General features: G+C 46.0%; 1 protein-coding gene across 1 annotated transcript in view; it reads left to right on the plus strand.

Moving 5' to 3' along the window:
* Positions 1-12,575, plus strand: part of SGMS1 (sphingomyelin synthase 1) — a 209,203-nt gene that overhangs the window by 107,283 nt on the left and 89,345 nt on the right. Inside the window, exon 4 of the mRNA XM_065407676.1 lies at positions 3,906-3,984. The gene's annotated coding sequence lies outside the window, so the exon portion shown is untranslated. The remainder of the gene's footprint in view (positions 1-3,905; positions 3,985-12,575) is intronic.

Raw genomic sequence — 12,575 nt, forward strand, 5'->3', positions numbered from 1 at the left:
TTCACTCACGTGTCACAAAGAGAATGGAAATTAACCTTATCCCCCTAGATGAGTATTTATGAGAGGGCACCCCAGTGCATGTAGAGACCATGTAGACAGCTCTTATGCCATCCACTCTGCAGCTCTAGAGAGGAGTGAGTGGCGCACACAGCACCAGATGAGGATAAAAGCGTGCATGATTCCTTGGGGACCATTGACAGCTGGTGCACTTTAGAGTTAACCCCCAGGCTGCTCTAACTTGCATGCAGGGCCACACAGAATCAGGGAGCGGAAACTGGCTCTGTGCATCTGGCCTTCCAATTTTAACTGGAGTGAGCTGCGAACTAGGTGTCTGCGATGCAAACGAATTCTGTCATCCAGAGATAAAATAGAGGGTTGTTAACACATTTGATGAGACTCTCTCTGCATGAAACAGCCCTGAAGAGATTTCTCCAACCAAAGTAATGAGAAATTACAGTCTTCAAATCTACCCATCACTAAGCTAGACTGCACCATTGAGTGTAAGGGCTAGTCTACACTGGCAACGCTAAAGCACTGCCGCGGCAGCGCTTTAACGTGCCTTGTGTGGTTGCGGCTCACGTGGGGCGTAGCTCCCAGCGCTGGGGCACTGTTTACACTGGCGCTTTACAGCGCTGCAACCTGCTGCGCTCAGGGAGGGTGTTTTTTCACACCCCTGAGCAAGAAAGTTGCAGCGCTGTTAATTGCCAGTGTAGACTTGCCCTAAAAGGGATGTATAAAAAAGGTAGTACAAAAGGCATAAAGTTAGTGTACAGATGCGTAGCTAACAGGCCACCACCTTTAAACCTTTTGACTTTAAACCTTTTCCTAAGAAGGAAGAGGACTTATTTCTTAAGGAACCATTGAAGAACTGCACTGTTTTCCTGAAGATGCAATATCATTCCAGAAAAGCAGCCCATTGAAATCTCTGCTCTCAGCTTTCTGGGTACTCTAGTGGACAGGGGCAGCTCTATGTATTTTGCTGCCCCAAGCATGGCAGTCAGGCGGCTTTCGGCAGCGCGCCTGCGGGAGGTCCGCCGGTCCCGCGGCTTTGGCGTACCCGCCGCCGAATTGCTGCCAAAACCGTGGGACCGGCGGACCTCCCGCAGGCATGTCGCCGAAGGCTCCCTGACTGCCGCCCCCACAGCGACCGGCAGGCTGCCCCCTATGGCTTGCCGCCCCAGGCACGCGCTTGGTGCGCTGGTGCCTGGAGCCGCCCCTGCTAGTGGAGAGACTGAATGTAATAAGCACTTTCAAAAAGCTTAGATTAAGTTAAATATCTTTCTTTAAGAAGGCAACTGAACTTCAGAGGAAGACCAGTTTATTAATCTAAGAGTAAAAGTGATTACTAGGATTGTTTGGAACATCTCAGAGAGGAATAATACAAATAGCAAAGACAGCCTTCTTACGTTGTGGTGTAAAGTAAGGATGGGAAAAGACTGACGCTGTTTGAAAACTGAAATACATAAGATTTGCTTCTTGTTCAGTCCTTACTTGAGACATGATTTTAGATGTTTATGAAGAGGAAACCAAATGCAAACGGAAGTCAAAGGTTGTGTAGTATCTCAACACTCATACTGTCAAATATTTTTTGATCCATTTGAAGAAAGAAAAAAATTGGTAGTGTGATTCATCTGAGTTTCCAGAAGGGTTTGGATGGTTGGTAGGCAGAATTATCAAAATCTTGTTTTGAGACTTGTACATATATCTATCTATATCTATATCTATATCTATCTATCTATATATATATATACACACACACTAACAAAACAAATGCATATATAAAGGGCACTTTTAAGTCCGCGTTTGTTTTGGGGAAAAAGTTAATCAGAGTCTAGGAAAGGGAACAGAAACTCTGTTTCCTTTGCACTTTAAGATAGTGAGATAGTGACTCATGTGGAGTATGACACAGCATTCCTTTTTGGAACTTTAGTTGCCAAAGCATTAGATATGTTCTATAGTATGCTGGGGACACCTTTCTTGTGTAAATGGTCTGAAAATTAAATCAAATTTTTGTTGGCAATTTCTAATAAAGGCTATATTCTATTGGGATTTAAATCAGCTGAAGTATTAAAGAAATTAAATCCTTTTTTATGTTGTATTTTTTTAAATCTAGCTTCCTCCCTACTTCCCTCAGTTTCTCTTTCCCATTAGGCGAACTGATGTTGCAGGAAGGGAGATATGTGTTTGGCTCAGAATTGGTTACAATCCAAAGCTGGATCTCTGCCCCTATTACTTCCCCACCTCCCTTCAAAGATTCATCTGGATACAGCAACATTTACCACACCTAACATTGTGACTGGAGATAGGCTTACATCAGAATACAGGAATCTGAATACTTCTGAGCTCTGGGAAAGCTGGAATCCAGATGTGAGCTTCGTGACATGATTCCATCTCTAATTTTGATATCCAAAGTTTTGAACCTACTATGCGATGTGGATTTCTCATCTCCTCCTTAGCTCTCTGCCATGTCTCCAGACTAAACTGAGCCTTTCAAGGTTGGAAGAAGGCCTCTGCCTAGGCCAGGTTCCTAAAAGCTAACTTAAATTCCAGGCTAAGTCTTCTAAAGTTGGAGCAGGCCTTTGTCAAAGTTCAACTCCCAAGCTTCACAAAGTCTTTCAGAGCTGGAGTCTCTGAGCAAGCATTTAACCAAGCTCCCAGCCAGAATCAATTAACCCTCTCAGTGAGAGACCATTCTGTGACAAGCCCCAGTGCTTCAAATACTCCTTCCACACTGCTCATCGCATAAACAGTGCTCTGCTTATGCACTGCTTTCCCCTTTCTTTCCATGTTGTTTTCTCCCTGTTGTTCCTGTTGGATTGTCTGCTCCTCCTTCCAATACCATGTTATTGTTAATAAAGATGCAGGAATGGTGCCTATCACTTCCAGAAGCAATTCTTGTTATCAAATGACACACTGTAGATGATCCTTTGGTGAAGCCATTGAATTTTGTCCCCCCACCCCACCCCCGCCCCAATAACCTGAACCCACTATGGGAGCTGGAGACCTCAGACTTAAAACATTGGAGTCAAGTCTGTGCTTTGGTGCAAGAGTGCTGACTCTATTTTGGGACTTTCATGTGTTTCCTAAGTCTCTGAATGTTATTGACACTAAAGACAAGTGTCTAGACAAGTTTTTTCATGTCATCTAGTGGGATAGGGGAGTTTGAATGGCTTTTTCCACTGATTTTTGTGTACCTTTGGGTAGAATTACAGTAGTTAGTGACCTGCTCTTCAGAAGTTCTCAGCTCCTGTAGCTCCCTTTAAGCCAAAGGAAGCTACAAGGGCTCAGCACCTCTGCAAAGCTGGTCATTAGTAGTTAGTCCCCAATTTATTTTTACCTGGTACTTGAAGGTTTATAGAATTACAGAAAAATGTGTGTGGGATTTTGTGTTTCTACCATTTTCCCTCAAAACAGTATTTGTTTCATTCTTTGGATGCTAGTCATATTCCTCCTATACAAGAACTTCTGATCAAAGCTTTAAGGTCTTGTTGCGTTCTTTGCAGCCCCCATCTCTTGGTGGATCAGAGAATGTATTTGTTTGACTTGTAAACAGCGGCAATAGAAACAATCAAGGAACTTGTGCAAAACCACCAGAATATTTTAAAGAGAGAATTTTCTGTTTTCCTTCCTTCCTTCCTTCCTTCCTTCCTTCCTGTGACTTTTATAACTCCATGTTTTTGGTTGTGATAGGGAGTAATTAAAGCAAAACGAACTTAATAAATATATGCTGGATAATTATGCTGGTGCAATAAATGGGTAAAATCAAGGAAAGCTCTTACATAAGCTATACAGGTTTGTGGCACATTCAGACATGTTTTTGTTGAATATAAATAAGGAAGTGTTAGATATTACATCCATGACAAAAATGGTTGTGAGAACTGAACTGTCTCTTTGCTTTCTGGCAGGTGGAAATACAATAGCAGAACACTAACAAATTGAGAGGATGGAGGGAAGATGTGATGTGTACAACAAAGAAAATTACAGGTAAGCGGTGTTATCTTTCTGTAGGTGATATAACTCAGCTTGGATATGTCATACCTCATTTTAAAAAAAAGCAGTTGGACAAAATCATTTAGACTACATCAAGAATAATCATCAAGGAAAAGTGCAATAAATTTACATACAGGTTAAAAGTAGTGGTTATTTAAATTCATTCTTTCATATTTATCTGTTTGTTAGATTGTAATTCTGTAATTAGGATTCGTCTGCTCATTGGGTAGGTCAAAATATTTTATTTTAAATAATTCCTTTCAAAGAGTATTTGTTGTTCAGAATCAGATTTGTCCAGTGTTCACTAAGAGCTAAAATTGAGAGTGATGCATGCTTGGAAACTGTACTAATTTATTGAATTTCCATTACTGTCCATAAAACCAGTTCCTTGTTTCAAAAGATTTTGCAATGTGTTAGCTGTTATCAGTGAATGATACAAGTGGGTTGGAATTTCATACCACTAGTATTCCGAAACCTGAGATCCCCTTTCTAGTGCTATTTTATTTAAATATGTTTTGGTTCATAAAACAAGTGAGTGGCTTTGAGCAAGTATTTGGTAACCCAGCCAACACATCTACACACAATATTGAGGGGATATGGTAAAAGGACGCTGTCTAGAATGATGTGCAACATTTATCCCTGTCCCCAGTTTCCCATGTCTTAGTTTGAGCAGTAATTTCAGCCTATTTAAATACTGCAGCTTGTGAGTTGGGTGACCCAGTAAATTGAGGATGCTAGATTTGTTACAGTGTCTATGTTTGTCATACATTTCACAGGATCTTTGGCAATACTTTGTCCAGGAAAAAATTGATGATTTAAAAAGGCCTTCATAATTCCCATTTAAATCTTTTAAAATATCTGTGCTGGGAAACATTCAAAATAATTATTTAATTTGATGGTGGTCCAAAAAAAATTGCAGTTGAACCACATTCCTTCTTGGGTAAGAACCTCACTTCTTCAGATGCCTTGCATCTGAAGAAGTGAGGTTCTTACCCACGAAAGCTTATGCTCCCAATACTTCTGTTAGTCTTAAAGGTGCCACAGGACCCTCTGTTGCTTTTTACAGATTCAGACTAACACGGCTACCCCTCTGATACTTGACACATTCCTTCTAAATCATTAATGGTTTGTCAATTTAAGGAAGATCTCCAGAAAAAAATCCCAAAATGGTGTATTTAACTCTTGTAGAAAAATCTATGGAGCGTGACTTTATTTTAGAGTTTTATCAGTGTATAATTTGACCATGTTTGTTGAAGTGTAGGAGAATATGTGGATTCTCAGATGTGCTCAATGCTGACCTAATTCTCCTCCCTTTGAAGTCAATAGTGAAAATTTGCTTGATGTGTTTTATATGTGTGTGGTCTATATATTTATAAAGCTTGGTACCTGTTCTCCTCCCCCACCCCGGCTTTCTGTAAACTTAAAATTTAAAAGTTTGAATTAAAAGTCAAACGAATACTAACATGGAAGGAAAGATGCTGAAGTTTAGAGGAATCAAGCAAGCATAAGGCTACGCCTAGTCTGATGCCAAGTACACGCATAACATACTCTCACACAATCCATTTGCACTAATTGACATGAATCGGTGCAATCCTGCAAGCTGTATTTTTGCCTGCCTAAGTCTATTGAGAAATCATTTATCTAATTGGATTTCTTACACAGCTTGAATTCTTGGGTCCCCTTATCTTAACCAGAGAGAGAGAGACATTCTGAATGAAAGATTGTGATTTTTCTTGAAAAAACACTAGATGGCATTTATTGCAGTGTGGAATAAAACCCTGCTTTACAAGGCAGAATGCAGCATATACAGTAACATTTTAATAATGAGAAACTATCTCTTTCTTAGTTTAATTTGTTAATGGTTGAGGAAACAAGTGGTTTCTGGTAGTTGATTGATGTATATTCATAGAAAGAGATTTGATTGCTTGTTGTAGTGAAAGTGTTGTTTAAATTGCTTTTCAGTATCATATGTTTTAAAGTGACCTGTATTGTGCCCAACATTGTTCTAATTTCAAATATTACCTAAGATTGCTTTGAAAATGTTTTGAAGGCAGTAAAACCTCAAAGTAATACAGCTATTGTGACATAGTTCCTCCTCTATCTTGGTGGGTCCTGCGCTTATTGGCGGATTTTCTTGCCTCAGAGATTCACCATGTGGGTTGGGGAACAGCCCAGAGACCTTCCCCTCTGGAAGGACCCACAGTCCAGGTCAATTGGGAGGTTTGGGGGGAACCCGGGCCCGCCCTCTACTCCGGGTTCCAGCCCAGGGCCCTGTGGACTGCAGCTGTCTATAGTGCCTCCTGTAACAGCTGCATGACAGCTACAACTCCCTGGGCTACTTCCCCATGGCCTCCTCCAAACACCTTCCTTATTCTCACCACAGGACCTTCCTCCTGGTGTCTGATAACGCTTGTGCTCCTCAGTCCTCCAGCAGCACACCCTCTCACTCTCAGCTCCTTGCACCTCTTGCTCCCAGCTCCTCACACTCCCACCACAAACTGAAGTGAGCTCCTTTTTAAAACCCAGGTGCCCTGATTAGCCTGCCTTAATTGATTCTAGCAGCTTCTTCTTAATTGGCTCCAGGTGTCCTAATTAGCCTGCCTGCCTTAACTGGTTCTAGCAGGTTCCTGATTACTCTAGTGCAGCCCCTGCTCTGGTCACTCAGGGAACAGAAAACTACTCATCCAGTGACCAGTATATTTGCCCTCTACCAGAGTCCTGTACCCCACTGGTCTGGGTCTGTCACATATCCCTCCCCCCTGCTCAACGCCAAGGAGTTGGGCAGCTTGGGACGCCAGACAGTGCACACGTGACAAGCCATCGGCGTTGCCATGACGGCTCCCTGCTCTGTGTTGCACACGGAACTGGAAAGGTTGGAGGGATAAGAACCATCTGGTCACCCTTGTGTTCTTCTCCTTGTTCCGCTGCATCCATTGAAAAGGGGCATGGTCGGTCACGAGGACAAATCTGCGCCTGAGCAGGTAGTAGCGCAATGTTTCCATGGCCCATTTTACAGCGAGGCATTCTCTCTCCACCACTGCATATTTTTGTTGCCTTGGAAGGAGTTTCCGACTGAGGTATAGAATTGGGTGTTCCTCCTCCCCGACCATCTGTGATAGAACGGCCCCCAACCCTACTTCCGATGCATCCGTCTGCAGGATAAACTCCTTGGTGAAATCAGGGGCTATCAGTACGGGGTTATTGCAGAGGGCAGTCCGTAGGTCTGTGAATGCTTCCTCTGCTGCATCAGACCATCTCACCAGATCAGGTCCACGGGCTTTCACTAGGTCTGTCAGGGGGCTTGCCCTTGTGGCAAAGTGGGGGATAAATCATCGGTAATACCCCACCACACCTAGGAATGCCCGGACTTGTTTCTTGCGACTTGGTCAGGGCCAATTTTGGATGGCCTCTACCTTGTTCACTTGGGGTTTTACCAGACCTTTTCCCACAATGTAGCCAAGATATTTGGCCTCTGTAAACCGTACAGCGCACTTGGCAGGGTTTGCTGTAAGGCCAGCTCGCCTGAAGGTATCGAGGACTGCCTCCACCTTCTCCAGGTGGGTTTCCCAGTCTGGGGTATGAATGACCACATCGTCCAAGTAGGCAGCAGCATAACTGTTACGGGGGCGTAATAGCTTGTCCATGAGGTGCTGGAAGGTAGCTGGGGCCCCATGTAGTCCAAAAGGGAGGACAGTATATTGAAAAAGACCCTCTGGTGTAGAGAACGCAGTCTTTTCCTTTGCGTCTTTTGCAAGGGGAATCTGCCAGTACCCCTTTGTCAAGTCTAGGGTAGTCAAGCACCGGGCATTACCCAGACGGTCCACTAGCTCATCTATGCGAGGTATGGGGTATGCGTCGAACTGGGATACTTCATTTAGTCGCCGGAAGTCGTTGCAAAATCTTGTGGTGCCATCAGGTTTGGGCACCAGCACGATTGGGCTGGACCACTGACTGTGGGATTCTTCGATGATCCCCAACTCCAGCATTTTTTTTACTTCTGCTTTTATTTCCTCCCTTTTTGCCGCTGGCACCCGATAGGGCCTCATTGTTACTCTGGCCCCAGGGTTCGTGACGATGTGGTGATATGTCTCGGTTGTTCGACCCGGTTTTGTCGAGAACACATCTTGGTTCCGGAAGATCATCTCAGACACCTCATTCTTCTGGTCTGGTGTTAAATCGGGAGACACTCTCACCTGTTTGGAAGGCTTGTTTTCCTGGGTTAGGTCTTTTTGGACCGTTGTGCATGCCTCTTGTGCATGCCAGGGTTTCAGAAGGTTAATGTGATAAATCTGTTCTTGTTTTCTGCGTCCTGGCTGCCGCACCTTGTAGGTTACTTCCCCCACGGGTTCAACCACCTCATAGGGCCCCTGCCATTGGGCCAGAAGCTTGCTTTCTGCCATGGGTACCAACACCATAACCCGATCCCCTGGTTGGAACTGTCGCACTTTTGCCTGGCGATTGTAATGGGTTCGCTTGGCCTCCTGTGCCTTCTCCAAATGTTCCCGCACAATAGGGGTAACCCGGGCTATTCCGTCTCGCATCTGCATTACATGCTCTATTATATTTCTCCCCTCATTGGGTTCCTCTTCCCAGATCTCTTTGGCGATATCTAGTATGCCACGGGGGTGACGCCCGTATAATAACTCGAAGGGGGAAAACCCAGTTGAGGCCTGTGGTACCTCCCGGATAGCGAACATAAGGTAGGGTAGTAGGGTGTCCCAATCCTTCCCATCCCGACTTACCACCTTCCTTATCATAGCCTTGAGGGTTCGGTTAAACCTTTCTACAAACCCATCAGTCTGTGGATGGTAGACCGAAGTTCTCAGGGTATGGATATGGAGCAGTGTACAGAGGTCCTTCATTAGCTTCGACATAAATGGGGTTCCTTGGTCGGTTAATATCTCCTTCGGTAGCCCCATTCGGGCAAAGATCCCCACCAGCTCTTTGGCTATAGTTTTAGAGGCCGTGTTCCGCAGGGGGACGGCTTCTGGGTAGCGAGTAGCATAGTCCAAAACAACAAGTATATATTGGTGGCCCCGAGCCGTCTTCTCCAGGGGTCCCACTAGGTCCATGGCTATTTGCTCGAAGGGGACCTCTATGATGGGAAGGGGTACTAAAGGTGCCCTCAAGTGGGGACGGGGACTGTGCAGCTGACACTCCGGGCAGGAGGCACAGTACTCCGCACTTCTTCATGTACTCCAGGCCAGAAAAAACGTCGTAGGACTCGTGCCAGGGTCTTTTCTACCCCCAAATGCCCCCCAAAAAGATGACTATGAGCAAGACTTAATACAGCGTTCTGGTGTTTTTGAGGTACTAGGATCTGCTGTACCTTCTGCCCCTGTACTGGTGCAACCTGGTATAAGAGATCCTTCTTCATTATGAAGTAGGGTCCTGGTCCCTGGGTTTTTCCTTCCACGGGGACCCCATCTATTTCAGTCACCTCCTTCCTAATGTTGTCATACCTTGGGTCTTCTGCCTGGTCCTGTCCAAAATTTCCTCTCCCGGGGCTAATCTGCCCAAGATCTAGGGGCCCAGTCTCTGTTGCCTCTACTGGTTCAGAAGCATTAGGGTGGGGGTCAGACTCAGGTGCTTCTCCCTCCTGCGTGGCCTCCTTTTCAGCTGCGTGGGTCCGCCTACCTACAAGAGCGACCCTCTGGCTTTGGGTCAGTATTCGGGTTCCCAAGGCCTTAGCTGCCCTTCTTTCCCTTTTTGTCTTTCTACCCTGTCTGGGAGTGGAGAACAAATCTGGGGATATTTCAGAGAAGATTGGGGGTTGACAGTCTTCTGTGGATGCCTCATCAATTTTAGGGTCCCCATCTTTCTCCAATCCCCCTACTGGGAGTAAGTTTCCAAACCCTGGGAAGTCCCTCCCTATGAGCACCGGGTATGGGAGTTTAGGGACTACACCTGCTGCTACCTCAGTAGTGTTCCCTTGGATCTCGATTTTTACTGGGATGGTGGGGTAGTAACTAACTGTCCCATGGACCCATGTTATCCCCGTACGTTTAGCCTGCAGCAGCTGACTACGCTTCACGAGCTTCCCTGAGATAAGCGTGATAGCACTCCCCGAATCAACCAGTGCCGTGGTCCCTACCCCATTTAGTTTCACTGGTCTGGTATGCATATGTGGGATTAGTGAGACCCCCACAAGGTGGATTAGGGAGCATGGATCTGCCCAGTTCCCCAGGTTACACTGCATAGGCTCCTCAGCATTGGGACACTGTGCAGCTATGTGTCCCCACTCCCCGCAGGCATAACATCTGTATGGAGCCCTAGGCGTTCCCCGGTCTCTTGGTTTGGGCAGTCTAACATCACGATCCTCTTCTCTCTCAGTGCTCCGACTCTTTGTGGCCTCTAATGGGCCTTCAGCCTCTCTCTTTTTCCACCTGGGCCCTCCTGGTGGCCCAGTCACCCGAACTTTAGGGCTTGGTGCTGCTAGTTTAACCCGGGGTGCCTCTTCCTTAACTGGTCGGGTCAGCTCCCTCGCTGTCCTTCGCCTCTCTACCAGGGCGACAACCTCATCATAGGTGGAGAGTTCGTTCTGGCTTACCCAGGCACGAAGGTCTGGTGGTAGTCCCCTCATGTATCGGTCGATGACCAGAACCGCTAGTATCTCTTCCGGACTCCGGGTCTCTGTTTGCAACCACTTTCGTGCGAGATGGATGAGGTCATACAATTGGGACCACGGGGTTTTGTCTTCCTGGTACCTCCAACCGTGATACTGCTGGGGGCCCGCACTGCTGTCGTTACCCCAGATCTGGCCAGGATCTTTGCTTTCAGCTGGGGGTAGTCTGCTGCAGCCTCTTCAGGCAGTTCATGGTAGGCCTTCTGGGCCTCCCCACACAGGAATGGGGCAAGGATGCCAGACCACTGATCTCGAGGCCAGGCCTCCCGTAGGGCTGTCCTCTCAAAGGCCAGAAGGTATGCCTCTACATCATCCCGTGTCATTTTCTGCAGCCAATGGCTGGCCCGTATAGATTCAGCTCTGTAAGGGACTTTACCTGGTTTACCAGTTCCCGCAACATAGGTCGGTCTTGAACAGCCTGGTCCATCAGCAGGCGATTAGTCTCTTGCTGCAGCCGCACTGCCTCCTGTTGGGCGGCTCCCTGGACACAGGTAGCCTCCTGCTGGGCCGCCGTAGCTTGTATCCGTGCCCGCACTACGTCATCCATTGTGGTGAAAAAAAATAAACCTTCTCCCTTTTTTTTTGTTGCTTTTTTGTTTAAATCACCCTCCTTCTTCCGCCCCGCTGTGCACCCCAAGATCCCACTCTTGACACCAGTGTGACATAGTTCATCCTCTAACTTGGTGGGTCCTGCGCTTATTGGCGGATTTTCTTGCCTCAGAGATTCACCATGTGGGTTGGGGAACAGCCCAGAGACCTTCCCCTCTGGAAGGACCCACAGTCCAGGTCAATTGGGAGGTTTGGGGGGAACCCGGGCCCGCCCTCTACTCCGGGTTCCAGCCCAGGGCCCTGTGGACTGCAGCTGTCTATAGTGTCTCCTGTAACAGCTGCATGACAGCTACAACTCTCTGGGCAACTTCCCCTTGGCCTCCTCCAAACACCTTCCTTATTCTCACCACAGGACCTTCCTCCTGGTGTCTGATAACGCTTGTGCTCCTCAGTCCTCCAGCAGCACACCCTCTCACTCTCAGCTCCTTGCACCTCTTGCTCCCAGCTCCTCACACTCCCACCACAAACTGAAGTGAGCTCCTTTTTAAAACCCAGGTGCCCTGATTAGCCTGCCTTAATTGATTCTAGCAGCTTCTTCTTAATTGGCTCCAGGTGTCCTAATTAGCCTGCCTGCCTTAACTGGTTCTAGCAGGTTCCTGATTACTCTAGTGCAGCCCCTGCTCTGGTCACTCGGAACAGAAAACTACTCATCCAGTGACCAGTATATTTGCCCTCTACCAGAGTCCTGTACCCCACTGGTGTGGGTCTGTCACACTATTAATACTTACAATTGAAATGAACAGATGCTCACATTTGCAGACTTAGGATCCAATAATTGATAAACTTTAAAACTAGTCAGCATGGTGCATTAGAAAAAGCACTTTAAAATATAAGAAGTGAACATGGGAATATAAGAGTTGCCATACTAGAACAGACCAATGGTCCATCTTGTCTGGTATCCTGTCTCAGAGTGGATACTATTAGATGCTTCCAAGAAAAATGTTTTAAAAATCCATAGGATAAGTTTCTTTCTAATGCCTGCCAGGGGCTGCCTTATGCCATGAAGCCTAAATTATCCATATAAAAAGTACTAGTTTGTTTTTGAATACTACTAACTGAACTCTTAGTCTTACTATTTATTATTTGTTTGGTGGCAGTAGCTAGAGGGCCCAGTCAAAGATCAGGCCTCCTTGTGCTAAGCACTGTACACACAGGGACTAGTGAAAAGACAGTAGTGCCTTCCCCAAAGATCTTCCAGACTAAGCCTCAATGACATCGTGTGACATGAGTTCTATAGATTGCTGTCTGTAAATAAGATTTATCAGTTTTAAATTTGTTGTCTTTCAGTTTCATTGGGTGTCTTCTTGTTCATGTCAGAGAAGGTAAATAGGAATTCCCAATATACCATCAG

The sequence above is a fragment of the Emys orbicularis genome, chromosome 7 (genome assembly GCF_028017835.1).
Source record: "Emys orbicularis isolate rEmyOrb1 chromosome 7, rEmyOrb1.hap1, whole genome shotgun sequence".
In the NCBI taxonomy this organism is placed as follows: Eukaryota; Metazoa; Chordata; order Testudines; family Emydidae; genus Emys; species Emys orbicularis.